This window comes from Pseudorasbora parva, chromosome 11 (assembly GCF_024679245.1).
Source record: "Pseudorasbora parva isolate DD20220531a chromosome 11, ASM2467924v1, whole genome shotgun sequence".
NCBI lineage: Eukaryota > Metazoa > Chordata > Actinopteri > Cypriniformes > Gobionidae > Pseudorasbora > Pseudorasbora parva.
The window spans coordinates 17966227-17992174 of NC_090182.1; the positions used below are offsets into that span (position 1 = coordinate 17966227).

At 37.9% G+C, this 25948-nt stretch overlaps 1 protein-coding gene across 3 annotated transcripts in view; it reads right to left on the minus strand.

The window, feature by feature from the left end:
- Positions 1–25623, minus strand: part of lingo2 (leucine rich repeat and Ig domain containing 2) — a 348108-nt gene extending 322485 nt beyond the window's left edge. For 2 of the 3 annotated variants that reach the window (XM_067457309.1, XM_067457310.1), the window contains exon 1: positions 25014–25623. The gene's annotated coding sequence lies outside the window, so the exon portion shown is untranslated. Of the gene's footprint in view, positions 1–24899; positions 24983–25013 lie in introns of those variants that run through there. The other variant, XM_067457311.1, reaches the window with a different exon arrangement.
- Positions 25624–25948: the final 325 nt, after the last annotated feature.

A 25948-nucleotide genomic window follows, 5' to 3' on the forward strand; every position in this document is an offset into this window, starting at 1 on the left:
ATGCTCATTTGCATGTAATGAGGGTAATTAGTTGTATCTCAGAGGGTACTTGGGTATTGTGTTCCTTTGCGACAGCGTAAATCTCCAGACACTTCTGATGTTTTACAAGCAAATGCAAATGCATTGATGCATCAACTGACTTTTGGGAAAGTAAAGCGCACAAGAAAATAACTTGAGATAGAAATACGATTGAACCACAGCCTTACATGTTCAAATTGCAATGCTGTTGTTTTGACATTTTGGGATCCAGAAGCACCCTGAAGACTTATACATCCAAAACACTCTAGGTGAAACTATGAGACATAACTACACAAAACAGAACTTTAAATAACAGCATGTTGATAATAAAAATATATATATTATATTCAATCATTCACACTACCTGACTGCTTTTCTTTAACCCACTGTAACCGTGTTTTATAAACTTTTCACTTTTCACGTTCACTCTAAAAATGGCTGGGTTAAAAACAACCCAAATGGCAACTCAGCGTTGGGTAAATATTGGACAGAACACATGCTGGGTTAAATTAACCCAGTGGCATTTTAACCCAGCAGGCTGGGCTGTTGAGAAAACCCAAAACATAGTCAATTTTACCATTAATGGATTTGCTATTCTGGGTTATTCTTGCTGGGTTGTTCTTAAAAATTCTCTGTGCATTAGCCTACTGTAAAACTAGACAACCATGAAAGAACAAATGAAGAATGCATGTTTAGACTGTTAAAACAATCATTTTTATTGCTTGAAAAATGTACAACACACAAATGTGATAAAATTGGCAACAAATGACAACTACAACCCTAATATATTCTGTCAATTTATTCATGTTTAAATCAAACTTTTATTTTGATGGGTTGCCGTGACCTTTGAGTGTCTGTGTTCATATGACAGTTTTCTCAAATGAAACGTAAAATGTCCTCAGTGACACGGCAGAGTCTAAAAAGACAGCGAGCATGTGTGGCGCCACCGTCATTCACACAGGGACGTTAAACATGGAAGAGTAATATTTAAATAGCATTTAATAATATTCGGCTACAGTCTGGAGCCCTGCGTGACGGGACTGAACGCAGCTGCGGGACCGACTATAGTCTACATGTGAGTTGATGCTATACAGATAGGCTATCGTCACATTTTTTTTAATTTAAGTATGTAGTACCGAAGTACCTGTACTTGTGACATCCCTACATAAAACCATGGTTAATTTTCGTAAGGGGATCATGGTTCTGTGTAATCACAAACTGTATTAATCTATCGTCTCACATGCTTACCTAAACTAACACGAGTCAGTACATTGCATCGGATTCTGAGGTAAAACTTTTGTCGTCTTAACGTCATGTAATATGAATGGTTTCTGCGAAGAAAAAAATACTATAATTATGCTAATTAAAATGATTATTAATGAAAACATATGAACTTATCTTAAAACATCTGCAACCGGTGGCTTTGCCTTTTGCATTGTCCTTTCAAAATGACAGTTTGGGAGCGAATTTAAACGAATCAAGGCGGGAAGCACGCGAAACAACCAAGCGCTCGGTAGAATCAACCAAGCATTGTGACCCAGCAGGTTTAACCCATTGGTGTTTAAAATGTGATCAAATAAACCTACAAAAATTACCCAACAGTCTTAACCCAGCATTTGGGGTTAAAAAACAACCCAGCATTATTTAGAGTGCTGAAATCCAACCCCAGTAGGATGTCCTTTCCCCAGTAGTTGTTTCACTCAATGATGCATAGATACAGTGAGTACGGAAAGTATTCAGACCCGTTTGTTATATTGCAGCCATTTGCTAAATCATTTAAGTGTTTTTTTTATTTTTTTATGTACACACAGCACCCCATACTGACAGAAAAACACTATATAGTTGACATTTTTGTAGATTTATAAAAAAAATTAAAACTTAGTATATTAGTAATATTGAAATATCACATGGTCCTAAGTATTCCGAACCTTTGCTCAGTATTTAGTAGAAGCACTTGTTTGATCTAATACAGCCACAAGACTTTTTGGGAAAGATTCAACCAGTTTTTCACACCTGGATTTTGGGATCCTCTGCCATTCCTCCTTGCAGATCCTGTCCAGTTCTGTTAGGTTGGATGGTAAATGTTGGTGGACAGTACTTGGCCACATTCATCTTTCCCCCGATTGCAACCAGTCGTCCTGTCTCTGCAGCTGAAAAACACCCCCACAGCATGATGCTGCCACCAACATGCTTCACTGTTGGGACTGCATTGGACAGGTGATATTTCCCCCCCCCCCCACACATACTGCTTAGAATTAAGGCCAAAAAGTTCTATATTGGCCTCATCAGACTAGATAATCTTATTTCTAACCAACCTGGAGTCCTTCTGGTGTTATTTTTAGCAAACTTTTATGTGTCTTGCACTGAGGAGTGGTTTCCAACGGGTCACTCTGCCATAAAGCCTCGACTGGTGGAGGGCTGCAGTGATGATTGACTTTCTACAATTTTCTCCCATCTCCCGACTGCATCTCTAGAGCTCAGCCGCTCAGCCACAGTGATCTTTGGGATCTTCTTTACTTCTTTCACCAAGGCTCTTCTCCCCCGATAGCTCAGTTTGCCCGGATGGCCAGCTGTAAGAAGGATTCTGGCCATCCCAAACATCTTCCATTTAAGGATTATGAAGGCCACTGTGCTCTTAGGAACCTTAAGTGCAGTAGAATATATATGTTTTTGTAACTTTGGCCAGATCTGTGCCTTGCCACAATTCTGTCTCTGAGCTCTTCAGGCAGTTCCTTTGAGCTCATGATTCTCATTTGCTCTGGCATGCACTGTGAGCTGTAAGGTCTTATATAGCAGGGTATTCTCAGAAAAATGCGTGTAAATAGTACGAGTGTGCAATGTCGTGGAATGTATACGCCAAAACTAATTTTGGCGTGTCTATGGCACGCTGTTTTCCGCGTGCATATGATACGCATTTTATGGCATATTATACATACGAACCCCCCACCCCACCACCCTAAACCTACCCAAGCGCGTGTCATATATACGCCCCACCACCCTAAACCTACCCAAGTGCGTGTCATATATACGCCATAAAGTGCGTATCATATGCACGCGAAAAACAGTGTATCATATGCACGCCAAAATGAGTTTTGGCGTATACATTCCACGACATTGCACACTCGTACTATTTATACGCATTTATGTGTGATCGGGTTGTATATAGACAGGTGTGTGGCTTTCCTCATCAAGTCCAATCTGTATTGTCAAACACAGCTGGACTTAAATCATGATGTAAAACCATCTCAATGATGACCAGAAGAAATGGCCAGCCCCTGAGTTAAATATATGAGTGTCACAGCAAAGGGTCTGAATACTTAGGACCATGTGATATAACAGTTTTTCTTTTTAATAAATCTGCAAAAATGTCAACAGTTCTGTGTTTCTCTGTCAATATGTGGTACTGTGTGTACATTAATGAGGAAAAAAAAAAGAACTTCAATGATTTTAGCAAATGGCTGCAATATAACAAAGAGTGAAAAAAATTAAAGGGGGCTGAATACTTTCCTTACCCACTGTATATATTTATCATTGAGTGATTCCATATATTTCCCCCTCTACTTGATCTGGAAAAAGACATGCCATTATAATATGTTTTTTTTTTTTTTTTAAATGAAGTGGATTTGTTTCATGAACATCCTCTAAGTGTGGTGATTCCATAATGTTTTGCCAGGGGTTGTAATCCTGACAGGAAAAGCCAAGCTAACTGGTTATTCATACATTGAAATAAAAGGTAGATGTTATAAATAGACTACAGGATTTAGATGAACAAAATGTACAAAACTAGAGACTGCAGATTATAGTGTCATTTGCCCAAGTGAGTCATAAAACTTACAAGTACACGCCTACACAAGCTTACGGCCATGTTCTGAATGCATGTGCTTTGTACTGGTGTAAAAAAATAAAAAAAATAAAAATACTGTGTGTGTGTGTGTGTGTGTGTGTGTGTGTGTGTGTGTGTGTGTGTGTGTGTGTGTGCGTGTGCGTGTGCACGTGCGCGTGTGCGTGTGCGTGTGTTTACATGTGCATATATTCACATCACTTTAACCTTTACTGTGCTGTTATGTGCAGGATACCTCCTGTCTGGCTGAGACGGTAATTCTTGCTGTAATGAGCCCATGTGGTTAACAGATTTGCTGAATGTCCACCGGTCTGGGCAAAAACCTGTTCCAAACAGTTGGCTGGGATGCTGCAAGAGGCAGCTGCCCACTTTAGCGGAGCTCTTTCTGTTCACTTAGTGACCTAGCACTGTCAGATGACTGTGTGATGGCTGATATGTTGTTCCTGTACTGAGAGTCTATTTGTCTTCCTGTGACAGGCGAGGTGCCAGAGTTCTCCTCAAACATGGGGAAGAGATGCTGGCACAGTTATTTTTTCAACAGTGAATGAGGCCATTAGCATTTAATGTGGACTTGCCATTTTTTCCTAATCCTTCCATGAGAAAGTGGAGTTTTTTTAAATATATATATATACTAGATACCACAATACATTTTACTGCTACTGTGTGTTCAACAGCCTTTTGCATAGTGCTTCTGGCTCCAAAAGTATATACTCTATCAAAAAGCACTGCAGAATAACTGTGTGCCATTCAGAATTGAATGCACACTCCTTTTCAAATTCAAATGTATTTTCAGAATTTGAATTCAAACAAACCGTATGTATAATTACAAAATGAATTTTATTTCTAGAAAGTGAAAAAAAAAAGTTATTTGAAAATCTAAATTTACAATGTAATATTTTATCTATTGTCAAATTAACTTAGATAATGAATGTGATTCAGATAACAATATTTTGCGTTTTCATTTCAATGAACTTTAAATTAATTGTGATGGTATGGAGCACCAGACAGACAAATAGATGGATGGATGGATGGATGGATGGATGGCTGGATGGATGGATGGATGGATGGATGGATGGATGGATGGGTGGATAAATTGATGGAATAAATGTAGTTTTAATCCGGTTTGCCAGTTGTAGCATTCTGCCTTTGAGCAAGGCACTTAACTCTAAATCCTCCAGAGAAGCTGAAGTGACTTGCTGCAGGATTCTAGTACAGTATCAATTTTCTTTGTCAATATGTGCTCTTTCATTCACATTTGCTCTGTGAAAAGGCTCTTTCTGTGTTTTAGCTGAGCAATGGCTACGCATGGCACCTTCTATACACTGTTAAAATGCAACTTTGCCCTGGAAACATCGTAACAACAACAGTTGCCTTTGCTGTTGATGTCGCTTTTGTGCAAATATGCACAAAACAAGAAGTTCATCCATCCAACGGCACACTCCAGTAGGCTTGTTACAAGCCTATTGTGCTCAAAAGATGCAAAACAAAAGAGTACCAGCAGGACAAAGATAGCCTGGAAAAAAAGTGATTTAGGTTCCTCTATTGTAATGAATGTCTTTGTTCAATAAAAGCTCCATCTGAGGAATATATACCTATGAGGGAGCCAAGGTAAAGGTAAGTCTTATCTGCAGAAGGAGAGATAAAGAGCAGGATTCGGTGGACACCATGGCCTACCTTCTAAGGTGTGTGCCTTAGCCGCAGATAAAGCTAAACGTTGAACATCCACTCCTGACAGCTTCCACTATATCTGCAAGTCAAGGTTACTCTCCAATTTAAGCTGAAGCACTTGCAGATCAAGTATATCAGAACAGGTTTGGTGATTATGGATCACCTCTTCTATATCCTTCACAAGAAAAGACTGACAAACCACTTTGGTTTATAACTTTAAACTACCAGACCGTTTGTACACTATAAGTAGCAGAAAAGTAAGCAATGCCTACAATATATTTCCAAATACAATGGCTGCATTGAATGCAGTACAAATAATTTGTAAGTGGCTTAATGTGTAATACCAACAAATAAATCAATATCTGTAAGTACAGTATCTCAGTTTTAACAATCGTATTGTTATTGAAATGCATTTAAAATCTGGGTCAGTGATGTATTTTGTTTTCATCATTCAGGTTGTGACATGCATGCAATGACATACAAAGTGTGCAAAATGTCTGAACACACAGTTTTTCGCTTAGTCGTAGCTCACAGTGACATTTACTATGTAGTAAAAACTAAGTAAATGTGTCAGTGGTTTTGGATATAGTATGCATAAATGGGTAAACAATTTGCCAGTCATGTGCAGCAAGAAATGATAGACATGAGCAGAGGCAAAATTTCCACACTGACAGCTCTCAGTTGTTGTATGAGAAAGTCACTTGCTAAACTTACATCATTATTATGGCCACAGATGTAGAAACACTAGATATTGACTACATACACTGTCTGAACAAACACGTCTGATTTCATCTCTTGCAAAATGAGAGTGCGGGCCGTCAGTATTACAGATCTGATTTTAAAACCAAAGTGGATTTGTGTTCAGTGTGAATAAAGGCTTTGAGCTTTGAGTATTATCCACCACTCTTTGATTTCAGCCATTTTGCTGCATGATAAATTTGCTTAGAAATATTTACTCAAACTTTAGTTTTTGTTGTTTTTGTCTAAGCAGACCTTTAAATGAACAACGGAGGGATTTTTGTCAAGGATATTTAAGCCTATAAGCTTCTCAGAAACATAAAAAAAAAAAACATCGGTTTTGTTTGGAATAGTGTATCTAAAAAATGAGTTGTTAGCAGTCTAAAGAGAGGTTTAACAATTTTACATTTAAAATCAGATGTTTTGGAATGTGTCAAATTCTGAAGGGTCAAATGAGGTTGCGACCAGTTTTTTTCCATTATGTATGACGTGATGCATATGCAATGTGCAACATTTCGGAATGCATTCATTTTCATTTACTCTGGTCTGGGATAGTTAAAGGTATATTTTAACCAAATGTGAAAACTAAGTCATCGGTTACTAATGCTCATGTGATCTCAAACCTGTATGACTTTCTTCTTGCTGAACACAAAATATGATAAAAACACAAAGGTCATTATGATGCTGTTTCTGCACAGAGAGAATTTCAGCAATATCTTCCTCTTCATCTCTGCTCGGCTCTGGAAGTGACCTAGTTCGTAGCTAATGAAAGCATTTTTTCCCCTTTCCTCCGCCATCACATGGGTACATGCGAGGTTACCTGACCTTAGCATATGTTGGTGGTGCTTGGGCCACTGCCAACCAAGGAGAACACATTTCAAACAAGAAACTAAAAACCTGGGGCCAGGGCTGTGGAAAACTAGGCTGGCCTAAAACATGGACATTCATTCACAGTACTGTAGGGATAAATGAAGCTTCTGCCATAAATCTTTCCTGTCATGACAGAGGAGATTCCTCTTGGCCTGACTGAAGTCAGCCTAAAAGTCTGCCAGACTTTTTCAATGAAAGCTCATTCGATAACCCTATGTTTTTTTATCCGAATCCTGCTGAATGACAGACGGGGAGAGACACTTGCCAAGAGCTTGATGCTTCAATTAACCATGTCGAACGCCCCGTTCCTTCCCCTCCTAATGAGGCAGCAAATATAGCCTTCTTTTCCTCTTAATTCGCCTCCCTGTGTGACTGCTCATTGGGACTAATCTAAAATATCCTTCTTCAATATATATTTTGAAGATATATATGTTGAAGACTCCCAAGAATATATATATATATATATATATATATATATATATATATATATATATATATATATATATATATATATATATATATATATATATATATATATATATTCTTGGGAATTTGTGCCGTTCTCACTTGCTAAATAGGATCAGATTCCATTCGGATATGTACAAAAATCAGATTTGGACTGAAAGTCTGAGCCTTTGTTGACGAGCTTTCCACAAGTATAATATTTAAACATCTCATTTGAATATTTCATCGCCTTACAATAACCTTAAATGGAGATGCCTAATGAATGTTGCATGCAAATCCGAAAGCTTTAAAGTCAATAATGACACATTCACCTTCTTTATGAGGATTCTGCCAGATCCATTGTCTAATTATGCTAATTTTGCTGAAAGACACTCTAGCTGACTCGTCTCTTTGTCGCATTTGGTGACAGAGAATCTTTTGATCTAAATTTAGCTGCACCATCTTGCCCTTCAACCACACCCATCAATTCCAGTCTCAGTTGGACTTGGCCGTGACAGTCAGCAGCGCCTCCTCACTTTGGCAAATGAGCGAAGGTCTGCTTGGCACCTTATAAAAAAGCAGCAGAGTTAGAGGAGGATGAGACTTATTTTCCTGGGTGAGTCTTGGGTGTCTGCCCTGGCCATCTGGGGCTACAAAGAATGAGGAAAAAGCCAAAGACTGTGAGCGAGAACAGAAATCTGTGTTTTTCACTGCGAAGAATGGCCCTGCTGTTAGCTTCAGCTTACCAGGGCCAAAATGCACCGTGTTCTCCCAAATGACATCTGAAACATATATATTTCCCCACTTTTCCCTTGTACGGGAACAGTGTGGGATGGCAAGGTTCTTATTTCCGAGTCAATCTCAAACGCTGCAGCTGAATACAAAACATGATCTTTTGGGCTTACAGAGAATGCTGACTAACTCACTTTTAAGAACTTAAAAGCTCCTAAATTATGCCTGGAGAAAGAGTATCAAAGTTCACACTTGGGTGAATTTATCGGAACAAATCAAGAGCAATCAATTCACTACAAATCAAAAGAGAGAAATATGAAAATTTAACTGAAAATACAGCCTGTTTTTATGACCATGAAATGACAATGAAAAACAAAACCCACACATTCTCAACATCCTTGCAATAACATTTAAATTATATTTCAAGATAGCTTGATATTAAGTATCTTGTATTGGCTGATTTAATTCACAAAGGCAACATTCTTGCATTTAATCAGCAAAATGAAACAGAACGAGAAGAACATCTTAATGGTCATATAAAAAGACGACCCCCCCCCCCCCAATACACATTCAAATGTCTTTTTTTTTTTTTTTTTTTTTTTGGTTAGGGGTGACCTCTCCTTGTTTTTTTGTGAGATTTACCCAGTTCATTCTAGGCTGGTGGTGAGGTGAGTCGTGATGTGATGCCGCCAGTCAATGTGACAAATGCAGCAGTGAAAAAAAGCTTGATCACTTCACTGTATCCTTTAAGCCCCATCTAAATGATCAGGGTGCAGGCTGCTCGTATTGTCATGCATGACTTTCTGGCATGCTCCCACGGAGAAGACGAATACTTAATCCGAAGCGCTCTCTCTCCGTTTTCATTTCCCTCTATCGCTCTCCTGTCCTCCTAACAAGCTTGTACCAACATCTGTCTAGAGTCATGTCTCATCAAAGATTTTTCCACCCTTTCCCCACTTTCCGAATGCCTCACTCCTGCTCTTTCAACAATAGCATACAAACAGTTGGAGATAATGAAGTCTCCTTGGGCTGGGACAAAAAGGAGAGAGAGTACGGCTAGGAAGTGATCAAATATGGCCTAAAGCCAAATGCCTTTGTAGATGGTTTTTGAGTTCCCATTGATCTGAGGGTGGGCACATTGAAGGACTGAATAATTTATGGGCTTTTTTTGGTGGGTAGGGATTTTCAGAATTGAGAAAGGCCGACAGCAGTGTCTCAGTGGGAATATGACTGCCAGAACTGAGGTAGTCCTCATAATCTTCTGAGAATTGCAGTGGCTAATTCCTGCTGAGGAATGCACGCTATTCAAAGGCAATGTATTTCTATCAAATATGCAACATGCAGGGCCCTCTTAGAGAGTGATGGATGGATTCTCACTTTATTTAGTCATATTTCACTATGTACTGATAGCGCCACATTGTAACATAAATCAGTGACAGGCGCCTTTGGGACCTGTATAGGAGCATTCCAGCAGCTGCCGAATGCAGCTTGATGCACTTTGCTATCCCAGGTGAACATTTTTGATATTATCAGCTCCGTTCTTACCGGTACAGTAAGGAACGTGCTTTGCACAGCGTCTGCAGTACTGGAGCACAGCCAGTAAGTATGTGCACTGACACTATGAGTCAGAGTGACTCAGAATTTGGCTGTGCTTGGTGAGATAAATATTCAAGGACAAGTAAGACTTTGCACTTAAAATATCCCAAGTAATTGTTAGCAAATATCCTTTTAAAAGTACATGAGTAGTTAGTTCATCAAATGGTGTTAAAACGGAAACCAGTTCGAAAGGTTAAAAAGGTGTTAGGTAAAAAGCTGTGGTGGAAAAAGACAGCAAAAAATAACAGAGGAAAGCAATGGTTATCAAATAAATATGGTTTATATTTATCTAAGATGCTAACAAACCTAATTCAGTAAGCTGCTGAACTAGTTTCACTGGTAAATGCAGAATGCAAGATATTTTGGTAAGCTTTCCATTGGTAGACCCTGCAAATTCACGTGACCAACTTGAACATGAGTCAAATCTCTGTGGGGAATATTAATTGCATTCATGCGAAACTCCCAATCGTGCAGAGGGCTATTGGAATGACTGAATTTCAACCGCAATTTTTTGCTGAGCATGTTAAGGCTTTCTAAATATATCTGTATACATACAATTCATGCTTATCTGGTTCGGTAATATTTTACAGAGCCAGAAAGCAAATAGTTTAATACTTCACCCTGCAATGCTGAACAACAGTGACGTTTGGAGATCACAAGACTGAAAGAAGCAAATATCACCAACTCCGATAAATCTGGCTCTCAGCAATGGAGGAAAATCTGAGGGGAAAAAAATGAAAATCTGATGGTTCTTCACTTTATACTTTGAGCAGCTTTGATTGAACACCACATGCATTAAGATCCAGCCCTGTTTGAAGTGTCGAACCACCTGGTCTAAGATGTTCTCCTGCTGTCATTTGCAGGGAGGGTATAGCTGAACGTTTCTGTATATACACTCTCATTAAAAAAAAAAAAAAAAAGAAGAAGAAGAAATAGCATACAAATTAAATACATTTATTGTATTGCATGTCCTTCAAGGTATTTATGATAAGATGGATATTTCTTGGTTCTCTAATATCCCATTTCCACCAATACAGTTTGAGTGCTGGTTCAGAGCCAGTCAGCCAGACCCTAGTTTCAAATCAGTTCTTTGTCTTTCTCGTTACCTAAAGAACCCGATGGCGATTCCCAAAGCCATGTGCATCAATGGTAATGTAACATCCGCCAATGTTGATGAAGGCTTGTTCGATATGCATCGGCACTGCGCAGACTGATCGCCGTATGACAAAGTACCGCAAGAGCGTTTGAGAGCAAATGACTCCTCATGCTTTTAACTCCTATAGGTCGTTTTTCAGAACCAAAGAGACTCAAATAACTATTTTTTCCTCATTTGGGCAAATGTTATACATCAGTATAATCTAAGTTTCTACTTTAATTTGTGTACAGTCACAATAAAAAAAAAAAGGTGTGCTTTTTGCAAAATAAGGAAAACAAACATGATGGGTTGTCAACGATGTCTAATCCGATGAAATTTCTTCTAAGCACTGGCATCATTCTTTATTGGAGATATTATATTTGGAACTGTCATCTGCACAAACTAACCAGCCTAAACTGATGGCCCTGTCTTGGTGGAAAGATTGGATATATAATATTAAAGAATTGTTGGTTACTTAATCTACAGATGGGTTTTGTGTGTATATTCATATCTTGACTGTACTTAAGATTTTGCCTATCCATCCAAGTCCTGAGTACAAAGGGTTGGGTGAGTGAAGGGGGGAGGTTTATGGGTAATAGCGTTCTAATACGTTTTTTGGTACGTTTCGAGGTTTATGGTTTATCCGTTTCGAGGTTTATGGGTAATAGCGTTCTAATATGTGCTTTCCTGTATTGCAAAATGTTCTGTATGCCTGTTTAACAAAAAAAAAACAACAACTGAAAAACTAAAAAACTAAAATGCAATTAAAAACATAATTTCACAAAAAAAGAAAAACAAGTTCTGTGTTTATGTAATCTGTTTGAAAAGAGAGATAGATGTCAGAGTGTAATGCTTAACAAGGAACTGATTTATAATCAAAATTGTGTAGATTGCAAACACACACACGTTTGCCCATAAACACACTAAATAGCTGTTCTCTTTTTGTGAGAGCTCAATAAGAGCCTCTTTCTTCCCTCGCTCCTCTGTGGACGCCTGCCAGTGGTGGACCGCAGCTTTGTGAGCTGGACACCACAGCGGCATCCCCAGGAAGTCTTTCCCTGCCACATTCCTCCACATCCTCTTCCGTCTGACCCCCACCGCCTGTGACTCTATCCTCGGCTAGACCCAGGGGCCTGGGGATCCTCGGAAATGCGGCCTTCATTGATTTATAATTCCGTGCTGTGCTGACATCCAAGGGTAGAAATTACACGTGTTGACAATGGGAGCACTGCTTGTTCGAGCCGAGGTAAAGGTCATCATTTAGATGCTGTGGCTTTGTTCCCAAGCCTCTCAAACGGGGTATTAACATCCAGAGCGCATCTAATCCACCAACTTAAAACACAGCAAGAATTCTCTATCGTGAAAAAGCGAGTGCACTTTGATAATGCAGTGCTCTGTTCAATACCACTGATCTCTGCAGGTTTGTATGTTTTGTATGGACTAATGTGGGTTTGCCAGCCCTCAGTTGTGGTCCATTCATTAAATCTGAAACATCTGAAACACCTTTTGGCATGAATGACAACAAATATGCAGTCAAATCCAAGGTTGACAAACATTAACCGAAGTGTTTCTAAAGGTGCTTGAGTAGCATCTTCATGACCTCCCTCAGGAAAGCTTTCTCTAAACAAGAAGCCGTTTTTCAAATTTAACACACGACTCTTGTCCCTAGTTAAACATCTCTCAGCAAAGCGTGTCGTCTGAAGTGCCTATGCAATGCTATGCTGTGCATAACTGAATAGATAAGGGAGTGATTTGATGATTGAACAGATTCAATTGAATTTGATTAAGTTTAAAAAGCTAGACACTATTTTTATGAGGCATCAAACCAATAAAACTGTTGTTTTCATGTTCAGTATATAAACTCCATTATTTCTTATTGCATTAGCACCAATAGCCAGTAATTGTAACCTCCCTTTATCCTCTCTGCTGAGTAAGACTTAATATCCCCAGGCTAGTCAATTGGTCTATGCCATGTCTCAGCTTAAATTTTTAAGTGTATGGATGAGCCTTGTGCCCTAATAGAACTATGCAGCAGTTCTCTGGCCTCCAAAGAACAAGCCGGTCAATAACCTAAATAAAAGGCTCACCAAGGCGGTAAAGTAAGAGAGAACGTTCCTCAGACTTCTCCAGAACAGCTGATACTAACAAATCCACTGACCAAGCCCACGCCGAATACACACAGAACGGCATATAGAAAGCTTGGCTGATTTCGACAGAATTAAACCGCCCACCATTCATAAAGTTGTAACCATCTTTGCCCCTTGCGTGTCTGATTATTAAATATTCTGGCAAATTGAATTATGCCTTTAGCTACTAATGATGATTGTAATACTCTGAGCTCTGTTCAACAAAGTTTTTCCATGTTCAAATGCTGATTATCCATATAAATGACAAAAGAAAATGTGACTGGAGGTGACCGCATTTTTTTGATATTTAAATAATGCTAAAGATATCAGGATATATACATATACAGTTCCTGTCATTTGGAAACATTACATTTATACAGTATCAACACAATCACATGAGAATGCACAAAATACATTTTTAATTGATAATATTACTGTAATTTATGTCATTATTATAGTTTTTCTATTAAATAAATGCAGCTTTGGTGAGGATAAACATTAAACAAATGTTTACAAACTTTTGACTGGTATGCATATATAGGTAATTTGTAACAACGCTTTTAATTTAAAATCTATTATTTTCACAAATATGTATTTTATAATTCATAAAATTATTTACCTATTCATTACTTTTTACAACAACATTTATGTAAAGCGTTAAATTCTATACAAATATTCATAATAATGATTAAAACAATACAAATATAATGTTTAATTTAATTTGAGATATGTTTAATAATCTTCAAGCATTTTATATGGAATAAATTTGTATCATATTCATGCTTGTGCCAATTCATGCTAGTGCCAAAAAAAAAAGGAAAGAAAAAAAAAAGCCTATGGTACTATGCTTTCGCCCAACAGGAGAATGACCATGTCAACAGTCCGATTGCCATCATTTGTTTAAAATGATTAGTGTCAATAATTACTTCCCTATTAATGAAATGCATCTACTATCACAAACAACATCATTATGGATTAGTTAATTGGAGGAGTTTAGGCATATTAGCCAATATTACATCTAAGCATGCAGGGGTGCTGCTTTATGGTCCATTTTCAACTAATTGCATTTTGGGCTCTTGTTACAAGCATCATGAATGTGCATCAGCCATGAGATTACGCCCCCTTTCTGGATCAATGTATGTTAGAAATGTAATTATCAAGCCAGTGAAGGCATAGACAGCCGTGTCTGTTTGTATTCTCACGAACCATGCAACATAGTATTCACAAACCATGTTCTGATATGTTGTCTGGATATAGGTTTAGATATTTAGGGCATGCAAAGATCTATGTTAACCTGTCAGCCTGAACGCCCGTTTGTGTTAAGCAGAAGAAAGAAATGGACATAGGTTTGGAACTGCATAAGGGTGAGTAAATGATGACAACATTTTCATTTTTGGCCGGACTATCCCTTTAAAGGGCATTTATTATGCAAAATTCACATTGAACAGAAATCTGTGTTGGCAGTGTGTGTACATAACCACCCTATAATGGTAAATATCTACCCACTCCTTTTTTTTATACATCATAAGGAGTATCTCAGAGTAAGACATTTGCAGATTCCTGGCAAAGGCCCCGTCCATAAGTGTTGATGGACACTGCCGTATTAGCATAGACCCCGCCCCCAGAGAGTGGTACTGCCTTGTTTATCTCCTCGCCTGAGCATTTAACAGTAGCATTCAATAAAGAACGTGTTCTTATTTAAGCTACTAAAGTTATTCAGTCAACAACAGTAAGTGATTTTCTGTTTATCTTTTGTTATTTGATTCATACTGTATATTAAAATGCTTTTTAATACAAAGATCTAATATACACAGAGGGATTTCTGTACTTGCTGCATACTTGCACAGACATAACCAACTGTTGTCATGTGAACGTTGTATGTTTCTGACATAACCTTGTGTGCAGAACTAGTCTAGGATAATAGACACACCAACATCCAGCTCTTCGTGCGCATGTGTCGGGTATGTGTGCTTAACTTGAGAGTGATAAGGCTTTAAAACACATGCAGATAACACTAGTCCGTGATGGTGAAGAACTGCAATGTCTGGATGTTTCAGTTTTCATTCCCCTGTTTACAAGCTGTGAAGGCCCCGCCCGCTGGAGTGGGGAGCAGAAGCTCATTTGCATTTAAAGGAAACAAACAAATCAGCAAATTTTTCTCAAAGCCCAATATTGGCATTTTCAAAATGGTATATTAAATGATCTGTCAGAAATTTTGATCCAAAACTTCACAGACAATTAATTTCAATTGTGTAGCTACAAGACAAACTTATGATTTAGGAGTGAACTAAAACCACTGATCTTTGTATAAACCTATCCAAATTTAATATTAATACAAAAAGCTTTAAATGTAAATATGGTGAGAATGACTTTTAAGCTCAAATAATTCATTAAGTAAATGCTTTTAAATAAGCCTCAAATTTCTGTTTTTAACATCTCCAAAAAACAGACCCATCGACTTCCAGTGTTCCAATCTTAGTTTATTTATGCAGTTATTTACTTTATTGTTTGTTTGTTTTTTGGAAGAACTGAACTATACCTGTGCTTCCTCTTCTTCATAACCCTACATTTAATCTGTATATTTACTTTTTAGACATAAGCCAAAACATAATAAGCTTGGGATATTTGTTATAAGCTAGGGATATTTGGGATATTTCACCTTAAAAAATAAAAATTCTGTCATCATAGTCAAGCTCAAGTTGATCTAAACCTCTATTCATTTCTTTCTTCTGCTGAACACGAAAAAGATATTTGGAAGAATGTTTGCAGATCTCGGCAGCTGTTAGGGGCAAATATTAGGGGGGAAAATTACTATTGTAGTCAATGGCTTCCAAGATCTGCTTGGTTACAAACATTCTTCCAAATATCTTCCTTTGTGTTCAGCAGAAGAAATAACTGCATATGGGTTTGCAACAGCTTGAGGGTGAGTGAATGTTGACAGAATTGGGTGAACTATTCATTTAACAACCTGGTCTCACAGAATTCCGTGAAATTAACACGGCCCCTTAACTCAAAATCTGTGGCAGTTTCACAGAATCACTGAAAATTCTGTGATGGGTCCACGGAAGTGATGCCCATGTAAGTCAATGACAGTATCAGATGCGTGAGGTATGGTTATCATGATGAAACTATATATTGAACTATGTTTGAAACTATGATTTTGCCATTATGACCCGGAGTGTGATTCTTGATTAAATCATATATAATGTATTTATTTAATCTATTTATTTAATCTATTTATTTATGGTATTTAGACACTTTTTGAACACCTAAACCATTCCCTTCCCTAAACCTACCCATTTGTGTATTATATAAAAACATTCAAGATATCAAAAATATTCCAAGTGTTCCGAGGTCAAACAATTGATTTGTGTTAAGAAAATCCCCAAAAGCGATCAGCATCATTGAGTCCATCTGCCGAAGATAAATTTACACCGGAAGAAATGTTACGTCAGATTTGCCAGCATTGGTCGTATGTCTCATGACCAATTACATCAATTACGTAAGATTGTTAAATGTCATTGCCTCTCGTGCACTCCAAAAAATAACCTGTTGAACGAACATAATTAAATTAAGGAAAGCACAATTGAATTATGCTTTTCCAACAAAATCAAATTGGTTTGAAATAATTTGTTGCAATCTTGTTGCATAAACTTAAAATAATTAACTTCAACATTTACTCTCCCGAGCCATCACTATGCAAAGCATGCTGGGAACTGAAAGCCACTACCCAGTTAAGTCAGCGCAACTTAAATGATTCATATAGTCCCAACACAAATGGTTTAGGTTAACGCAACATTTTACAAATTTTTGTTCATTTAACATAATAAAATTGAGTAAAATGGCAATTAAGTAAAAAGAACTAAAGATTTGTGTTGTTTCAGCTTATTTTATTTAAATAAACTGAACAAACAGCTAGAATTACTATTATTATTTTGTGTGTGTGTGTGTTCCGTGGACCCATCACAGAATTTTCGGCGATTCCGTGAAACTGCCCCAGAATTTGAGTTAAGGGGCCGTGTTAATTTCACAGAATTCTGTGAGACCAGGTTGTGCTTTAAATAAAGGTCTATTTATTTATTTTTATATATTTTTTTAATTTTATTAATTTTTTCCTATGGGAAGTTTTATTTGATATCTGAAAAACCGAAAACAAAAACAAAAAAGGTGTTTCCGATACTGTGATTTCCAATTAGAGCAATGTACAAAATGCACTTCAAAATAAATGACACATTGTTTTCAGTGTAGTGTCGCCTAACAGTACAGAAACTCTGAAACATTGATTCAGAATGATACAGAAGCCAAAGGACCTTAGGTGAAGGTCAGACTAGACCAGAGCCCTCTCTATGCAGCAGAACCTGAGGCAGGCTGACCTCCTTATATTCTCTCCCCTCTTCTCCTCACCTACAGCTAAACCACCCTCATATCCTTCTCCATTGTGTCACCCATATGAACCCTCGCTAATGCTTGGTGTCAACTCAGACTCTAAAGCTCAGTACACTTTAGCTCGAGGTTGGCCCGTTTCCACCAGCTCCATGGCAGTTTGACTGCAAAGGCAAGATGGATGTCGGGGTCGTACGTCCAAGTCCACCCCTCTAGAGCCAGTGGTGTCCATTCATTCCCCAGAGCACCGGCTGACATTGCCCTCCACCCTTCGTTACACTCTTCTAAGGCTGTGAGAAGCACTGTCATGCCAAAGCATCCATTCCCCTAAGCTCCCCTCACATCACAGGGCCGGGGCTGAAACAGGATGGAAGACGTCCTCTTAAGTTAGCATTGCTACGGGCTACATGTTTCAGTTTGGAACAGACCCTGGAAGACTTGGCAGACACTGCATGTGTCATTTAATTGAAACTCTTTGACTTCTTAAGGTCTTCATTATACAGCATGAGGCAATGCAGGTCTGACAAAGAGAAATGCATAAAAGAAAATAAGAGAAGTGCACAATTTATCAATGAGAGCTTTATCACAATGAAACAATTGCATCACAATTCACCAGCATGGTTTAAAACAGCGATTCTTATTGTTTTGCTTTAGAATCCACATTTTAGATTAGACATCAAGGGGAGACCCAACACTTTACAAGAATTGGTTAGCGTAATAAAACATTAAAATCTAAAAATATTACAATGAACTACATTTGAGCGATAAACGCTCTCTCATGTCAAGATCACAATAAAATTGACATCGTTGATGATAAGCTCTGGACATTTTTACTCTATACGGATTCATCAGCATATCACACAGCAGAAATAAACATGACAAGAGCCAGTGCATGTCGCTGATAAGTGATTTCTGTGTGCAACAGGTCAGTGTCGCAGGTGTTTTCAGCATCTGCCGTCTCAATATATGAGGACACGAGCACATGAACTTCATCTCCAGAGCTGCTTTGAGAGCCACTTCACAAGCTGTTCACCATTTCAGTTGAGAAAAACTACCATCGAATACACACTGAAACTGAAAAGGCTCACCAGCACGAAGGCACACAGTACTTCCGCTCAAAATAATATGTTTTTAATAATGTCTAAGTTAATATTTGTTCAAAACAATCAGTTTAGCAAAGTTTGAACAATTTTCTGTTTATTTTGATGAATAAAATAATTCATTTTTGATCAATAAATAGACTGTCATTAAAATATGTTAATATAGAAATGTATCTGAAAAAAATAAAATATTTTTTTTTTTATAAAAAAGTAAAGATTCTGAAAGCATTGAAGGAGATCCCATAATAATTGAATACATATTTATAGTACTAACAACAAAATTATATTTTGGTTTAATTATAAATATGGTGATTATCTCTAAACTAACTTAATATATGACACGTACAATCTGAATCTAACCATGTCATGTAAACAGATGATAAATTCACCCAGGTGTTTATTAGTATGTTAAATATGGAGAATAGAGGATACTATGTTTGTAAACCTAAATCCATCTCTTGACAGCACTTTTGACCGTGAAAACAACCTACGTTACTCTGCACAAAACTCCGCATTTGAACAGTCAATAGCAAATACTTAAACTTCACAAATAATAAAACATTTTGCAGGCTCTAATACAGAATCAGAAAGTAGAAATTGCCCAACATTTTGGAAATAGCCTTTGTGCACAGCTTGCCTTGTACTCTACCAGGTTCAGGAAACCGTCCTCTACAAAAAAACAAAATATGCTGCACACACACTGGGAACATTTGAGTTGTAATGTTCTGGAACAGTGTTGTAAATAAATCTTAACCACTGACTCCCACTTGCTTCCACTTTTGGAAAGCCAAATAAAGTGCTTTTGCTTTCGCATAGAAACACACACACTGTAAAAAAAAAAAAAAAAAAAATGTTGGTTTTTGTTGGTTTAACTTAAAAAAGTAAGTAACCTGGTTGCCTTAAAAATTTGAGTTTATTGAAATTAAAAATTTGAGTTGATACAATGAAGGAAATTTGTTGTATAAATAGAAACAACAAATTAAAAATTAAATAGAAACTCAAAATATTATTGTATCTGAACCACATCATTTTTTTTATAAATCATGAAAATAGCACTATTTGGCATGTTTCACTCCGTCATCAGAAATAAAACACACACAATTACCCAATATGCTTGAAAAATCTTTTAATAATATTTTAATAAAGGTTATCGAATCTCAAAAATGTTTCATTGTATTGACTCAAAATTTTAATTTCAATGAACTCAAAATTTTAAGGCAACCAGGTAATTTTTTTTCTAAATAATACAGTGCAGCGTCTCATGACATGGGCGGCGACAACATAGCAACATTTGAAGCCACGCCTTCTTTTTTGTGCATGCATTTGGGCAGCATTATCCAAATATTTCCACCTAGTATGTCTTTTTATATACTGATGACAATAATAAAGGTTTCTTGGGCATTAAATAATCTGAATAAATTATAAACAAACATGTGACAATAAAGACTGGAGTAAGAGCGAAATTTGGTAATCACAAATACATAACATTTTAAAATATATTAAACTAGAAAGTTATTTTAATTTTAGTGATACATCACACAATTATTGTTATTATTATTCTTTTTACTTTAATAAAAACATTTCTATTTTTAGTTTTGAAATGAATGCAGCCAGTTTCCCCACTGTTTAACCAGGATATCATGAAAATCCTTACGAAGATCATCTAAAGTATTTTTAAACACTTTGCAGCATTTGGCAGAACTTTACTAACGTCATGTGCAGAGTACCAGCTTGTTTTCCAGCAGACTTTAGGGACCCTTGAGGATTAGTGCCACCATCTGTCTGTATATACCATCCAGATGTGTTATAGAAATACATTGATAAATATGTTCATGTTAACAGAAAACAGACGGATGTAAGTGTAACAATCAAAGAAGAAGCAGCTGTGACAGATCCCTTCTAAAATTAGTCTATGTGTGTTCTCTCCGGTCATTCAATGGTCAACACTTGCCTAAGAGACAACACTGAAAGATAGCAGATGGGGCAGTGCCCAATTTAGAGCTTTTTTTCCCCGGTTATTTAGAGTGGCGGCAGTGAGGAGGCATGACTGTTTCTGTGGTGGTCATGCCATCATAACATCACCCTGATGTGCACTAAAGCTCTGAAGCCCTGTGACAGAGTCAAAAAGCTCTCGCCGTGAGAAGGTAAGAGTCACTTCGCTAAAGGTCATGGTCTCCAAAATACAGAAAACAAATGTTGACAGAACAATACGCATTGATGCTTTTTCTTTTTTTCTTCTTCTTTTTCCTCCATCTCTTAATGGACTCACTAAATATAGTTCCAAATGCTGAATCATCTCTTTCAGGTAGCAAGAGCTCTTGTACTACTCAAGATTATATATTTAACCGTGTTGGTCTCCCTTTGACTTAAATGACATGTTTTTGTTGCCCTAGCATGTGGTCACTTTTTTTCATTTTTTTTTTTCAAAAGCACAACACAACAAAAATGTTTAAAACAATTTTCAGTCAGAAAATGCTAGAAAATGTTAAAGTAAAATACTTGAAACAGTATTTTCTTGTAAAACACACTCATCATTTCTGATTTTTTTTTTAATTTTTATACAAAAATACTTCTCCACTAATGGCACAACACATTTTTAAACATACATTCTAGATATTGCAATTGGCTTCTTTAGTTTTTGGTCAGATTTGTCCATGGTTTGATGCCTCATAAACAAACAAAAAAAATATATATATATGCTTTGAATACATTATTAGTCTCTTAATGTAAGCATATCATTTTATGAATCTCCATCTGTGAGTAAGAAAATTTGGTTTAATGACACAGACATTTGAAGATAATTCTATTTCCCCGTTTTTGACACAGCGCTTAACCCCGGGTTATCGTCGTTCTAAACAGTGCTATAAACTCTGGCTAAAGGACCATTTGAAACTTGTAATTTATACAAAGCACTGCTTTTTTTCTCTCTGGTTTATGAAACCCTGCAGACTGCCGAGCTCCAGAGCATATCAGTTTTTACCGGGCCAAACCTGTACAGTTTGAAAAAAACAAAAAACTTGATATTACAGTTAGCAATGTGTAAAATGAGGATGTGCAGTGTTAGAGTGTTTATGTAAGCAGGTCATGTGATTTGTTTTTGTCTAGTCAGTAACACTGACACTGCAAATATGCAAATAAGTCAGGGGTTTATAAATGTGCAGTGCAAAAAAGTAGCTTATGAATACCAAGGACTAACTGGTAACCCTTTTGCATGTATGATCACACTGGTGTGATCAGTCTTGGCTGTGCCCTGGAGCCTACGATCACACCGGTGTGATTAGAACATTCAGTGCATTGCGTGATCAACTGATAACTTCAAATGTGCTTTTGCACTTTGGCAAGCACTAAGCCTTTTCATATACAGCTATTTATTGTTTTCAACTACTTGTTTATTTTAGGTTTCAGACATTTAAATATACATAAGTACCAGCAAAACCATGCATTAAGAAGTTTTCAAATACACACTAATGTCTATGGGCATATGGGCATGACAATAATCATTTCCATTATAATTAGTAGTTTTATTCACATCAGATAGACATTGTGTAAGTATTTTTTTTCTCTCTATTGTTCTCCCAATTCACCAGCCACTTACTTTCAAGTATTTATGGAGAAGTGGATGAATTCACATTTAATAAATAGATCCGATTCTCTGAACTGCAATTCAGTGGCAGCACCCATAGTGCATATAGCTCAACTAACATGACCGTTATAAAGCAGTTTAAACAACAAAACACATCCACATGCCCATATTTGACAATCAGAACATCAGATATTACATGCTATAAGTAACACATTTGGAATATTTTTAACAAAACGTGGAAATTAAATAAAAGCTGATCATTACAGCACTATTCTCTAAATAAAGGTCTTGAATAATCACCTTGAAAAACTCACCCCGGGGGGTCAGCCAGAATATTTTAAATGTATGTGGGAAAGGGTTTAGCAGGGGTATAGTGTGAGCAGTGTGGAACATGAATAAAGATAACCCAGGATTCCGTTCAACCTGGATTTAGAATGACCCTTGGTTAACTATTTTAAGGGTGAAAACCTCTCGAGTACTAAGGTTTTTACCACCAAAGAAATGCAAAATTTGCAATGTGTGGTCCATCCTGCCACAAATAAATTAAACCAACCAAAGATGGTCTGTTTTGGTGGTTTTATGCACTTGAGTCTGTCAGACTGGTTAAACCAGCTAAATACCAGCTTGGCACTGCAGGGAGACCGGATAAACCACCTTATAGGCTGGATTTAGCTCTTCTTTTAGATGCGTTTGTGTACTTGCATGAAGTATGCATCTGGCCTCTCAGGAGTGCAATTGAGGCGTCCTGTTTGTAATGGCAGTCAGTGTCAAAGCTTGTTTATGAGTGCACTGATAAAAAAAAGTTCTCCGTATCTAGACAGAGTGAAGCAACATACCTTGGACTTAAAATAATATTTGAAAGAAAATCAATTACACAATCAAACCATATTTGTGCATTTGGAGTGCATCACAGTGACCTTGCCTCCTACATTCAAGTTGTTCATATGTCTTCCCCTGACCCAATCTTTTCCGCCATCAAACAACACATTTAACATACAACGTTATCGAGATGGCCATGAGAGCACCTTCAGGCATGGCTGAGCTTCAGCTTCACACAGTGGCAAACCTCCTTACAATGGCACATGTGTTGATGCATCTGGCTACACTGGGAACAAGCAGTCCTGGCGATGCAGCGAAAGGCTTTTTCTGTGACTACATCTGCCGGTGCATTCTCATTTCCATCCAAGACCCTCGAAGGCCTGTTTCATAACAGCAGGCAGGCAGACTACGCTACTGCTGTCGCATAGCAATTACTCTATTCTTTATACTTGCAAAAAAAAAATAAAAAAAAAAAAATCTCATTTAACGATTGTTTGAATGGAAAAAAGTTATATATGGGAAAGTTCATTCTCTATATCCCAATATAGACTCTTCATGCCAATGACTGTGAGTGTACAAAAAGTCTAAGAAACGCAACTGTCTAAAATTCAAAGCTGCCTCTTCAAACACAAACCAGCAGATCCAAGGACTGCGCGACTCTGCCCAGTTAGCTCTCAATAAAACATCAAAGACAGAACACACGGACATCATCACCATCTTGCTTTTTTTCTCTTTTTTTTTCTCTCTCAATCTGATTTATTTCAGCCATGTATAACTGTCAAGATTGTTCATCACATTTCCAAAGCATTCAGATAACTGTGAAAACCTAAGCCTTTCTCTGCTCCAATATTCACAGGGACATATAATGAGAATCATTCTGTCACATTCAGATACTTCCTCTGTAAACTCGCATTAACAAACCACTGTTTTATCTGCAGGCAAAGTCATGGGCGTACCGGTAACACGAGTGGACAGAATCATCACTATGGCAGGATAACAGAGGGGCCAATTTCAACAGCCAGGGTTATTTATTATTCAATTATTTTAAATATTTCAGTGCAGACAGGATGTGCATGCGATCATAAATATTTCAGTTCCTCTGATAAAGGAGGGGGGGCAATTGTCCACTAGCGCCAGGGGAGTGCACACATGCTTCTCGACGAAGCTCTGGGACATTCACACCCAAACCTGTCTGTCCTTCGTTGTTTGCAAGAGAGAAAGAAAAAAAATCTAAATAAAAAAATGCATATTCTGCCCATCTGGCCTCAGTTGCGTGAAGCAGCAGCACAGATATGAGGCTGTCAAACCCTCTACATCAAGCCTTCAATCTCTGTTTGCATTTTCACACCCCTCCTTTCTAAAACATGGTCAGAAGACGGCCACCAAATTGCTTCTTGCGAGGGAGCCGCGGCTGAACTCGTGGGAGAAGTGACAGCAAAAGTAATTGCGTCCGGTGCAAAGGGGAAAAATGACAACAATCAGTTGGTTGCCAACTCTAAAAGTTGCATCTTAATTAATCTTAGTTTCAAATACGCCCCTCGAAATTACATATATCTGCCATTAACCTCATCCTCCCAACCCCTATTTTCGACAAATGGGGGATCCTGTCAAAATGAGGACTCTCTCGTACTGTAATTACGCCTTTTGTCCCCTAACACCCCATTAATATCTGCCAAGGTGCAAATGAATAAATCACATTTTTACCGCCAGACCTAAGCACCAATTCAAATCCATCTTAATTATTCCATCTTATTCCATCTTAATAACATTCACAAAGCCTTCAACTTTCATTAAACTGAACGATTTATGTAAATACCTCACAAAAAAAACAACAACTCTGACTTACATTTCCCCCTCATTTCCTCTTCAGCAGTCGTTGCGGAACAGTACTCTCAGCTCTCTCAAACCTGACTTGCACTTGGTTGCACATGCAAGACATTGAACTTGACTAACATCTTACCTTGAAATGCTATTTGTGATCCTATACTCCACAGGCTGGCTGAAGCAAAGCAATGCACGACCCAAATCTCTTCAGTTTAGCCCTCGCAACACAACAAAAACAGGAGCCTTCCTGACAAATTCGTTTTTGTCTTTGCTTCAAATTTCCCTTTATTACTCCCTGCTTTTATAATCCCGTCCTTTTCTTCTCCGTTATTTGATTTTCCTTGAACGTCTTCAGTTCTCAGAGTTAAGGGGATGCTGCCTATCTCTGCAAGACAGAGAAAGGAAAACGAGAGAGAGGGAGACAGGAACGGAGACAGCTCTCCTCGTGCGCAAGGTCCTCCCGTCAGTGGCTGGAGGCAGCAGCTGCGCTCCAACCTCGAAGAATCCTGCCGTGTACCGCTCCACTTAGCTCATCCTCCACAAGCGCTTGCATCCCAGAGAACTTTCAGACTTGCACGCACAATCCACACGCCGCATTGAGACTGAAAGGAGCACAAACCTTCTGCGTTTAATCCATGTGTCAGTTCTTTTTCTGGATTGTGGATTTAATTGTCTCTTCTCCCACCCAGCACAATGTCTAGATGCTCGGCGTATTGAACATTGCGCTCTCTCTCTCTCTCTCTCTCTCTCTCTCTCTCTCTCTCTCTCTCTCTCTCTCTCTCTCTCTCTCTCTCGCACACGCTTGCACATATGCACACACACGCTCGCCCTCCCTCTCACAGTTCTTTCCACCCCCTCCATCCATCCATCTCTCCCTCCCTCTTTCTCACTCTCTCGCTCTCTCGCTGCATGAGAGTCTGACAATTACTACATTTGTGTTCAGAGTTTTCAAAGATAAAGGATCGCTTCCTACTGTAGCAATAACACACGGCTCCAAATGCAAAGGAGAATGTGCAAATAACGGCAACAAAAAAAGGAACTTGATAATGTGGGGAAAGCTCTTCACAGCTG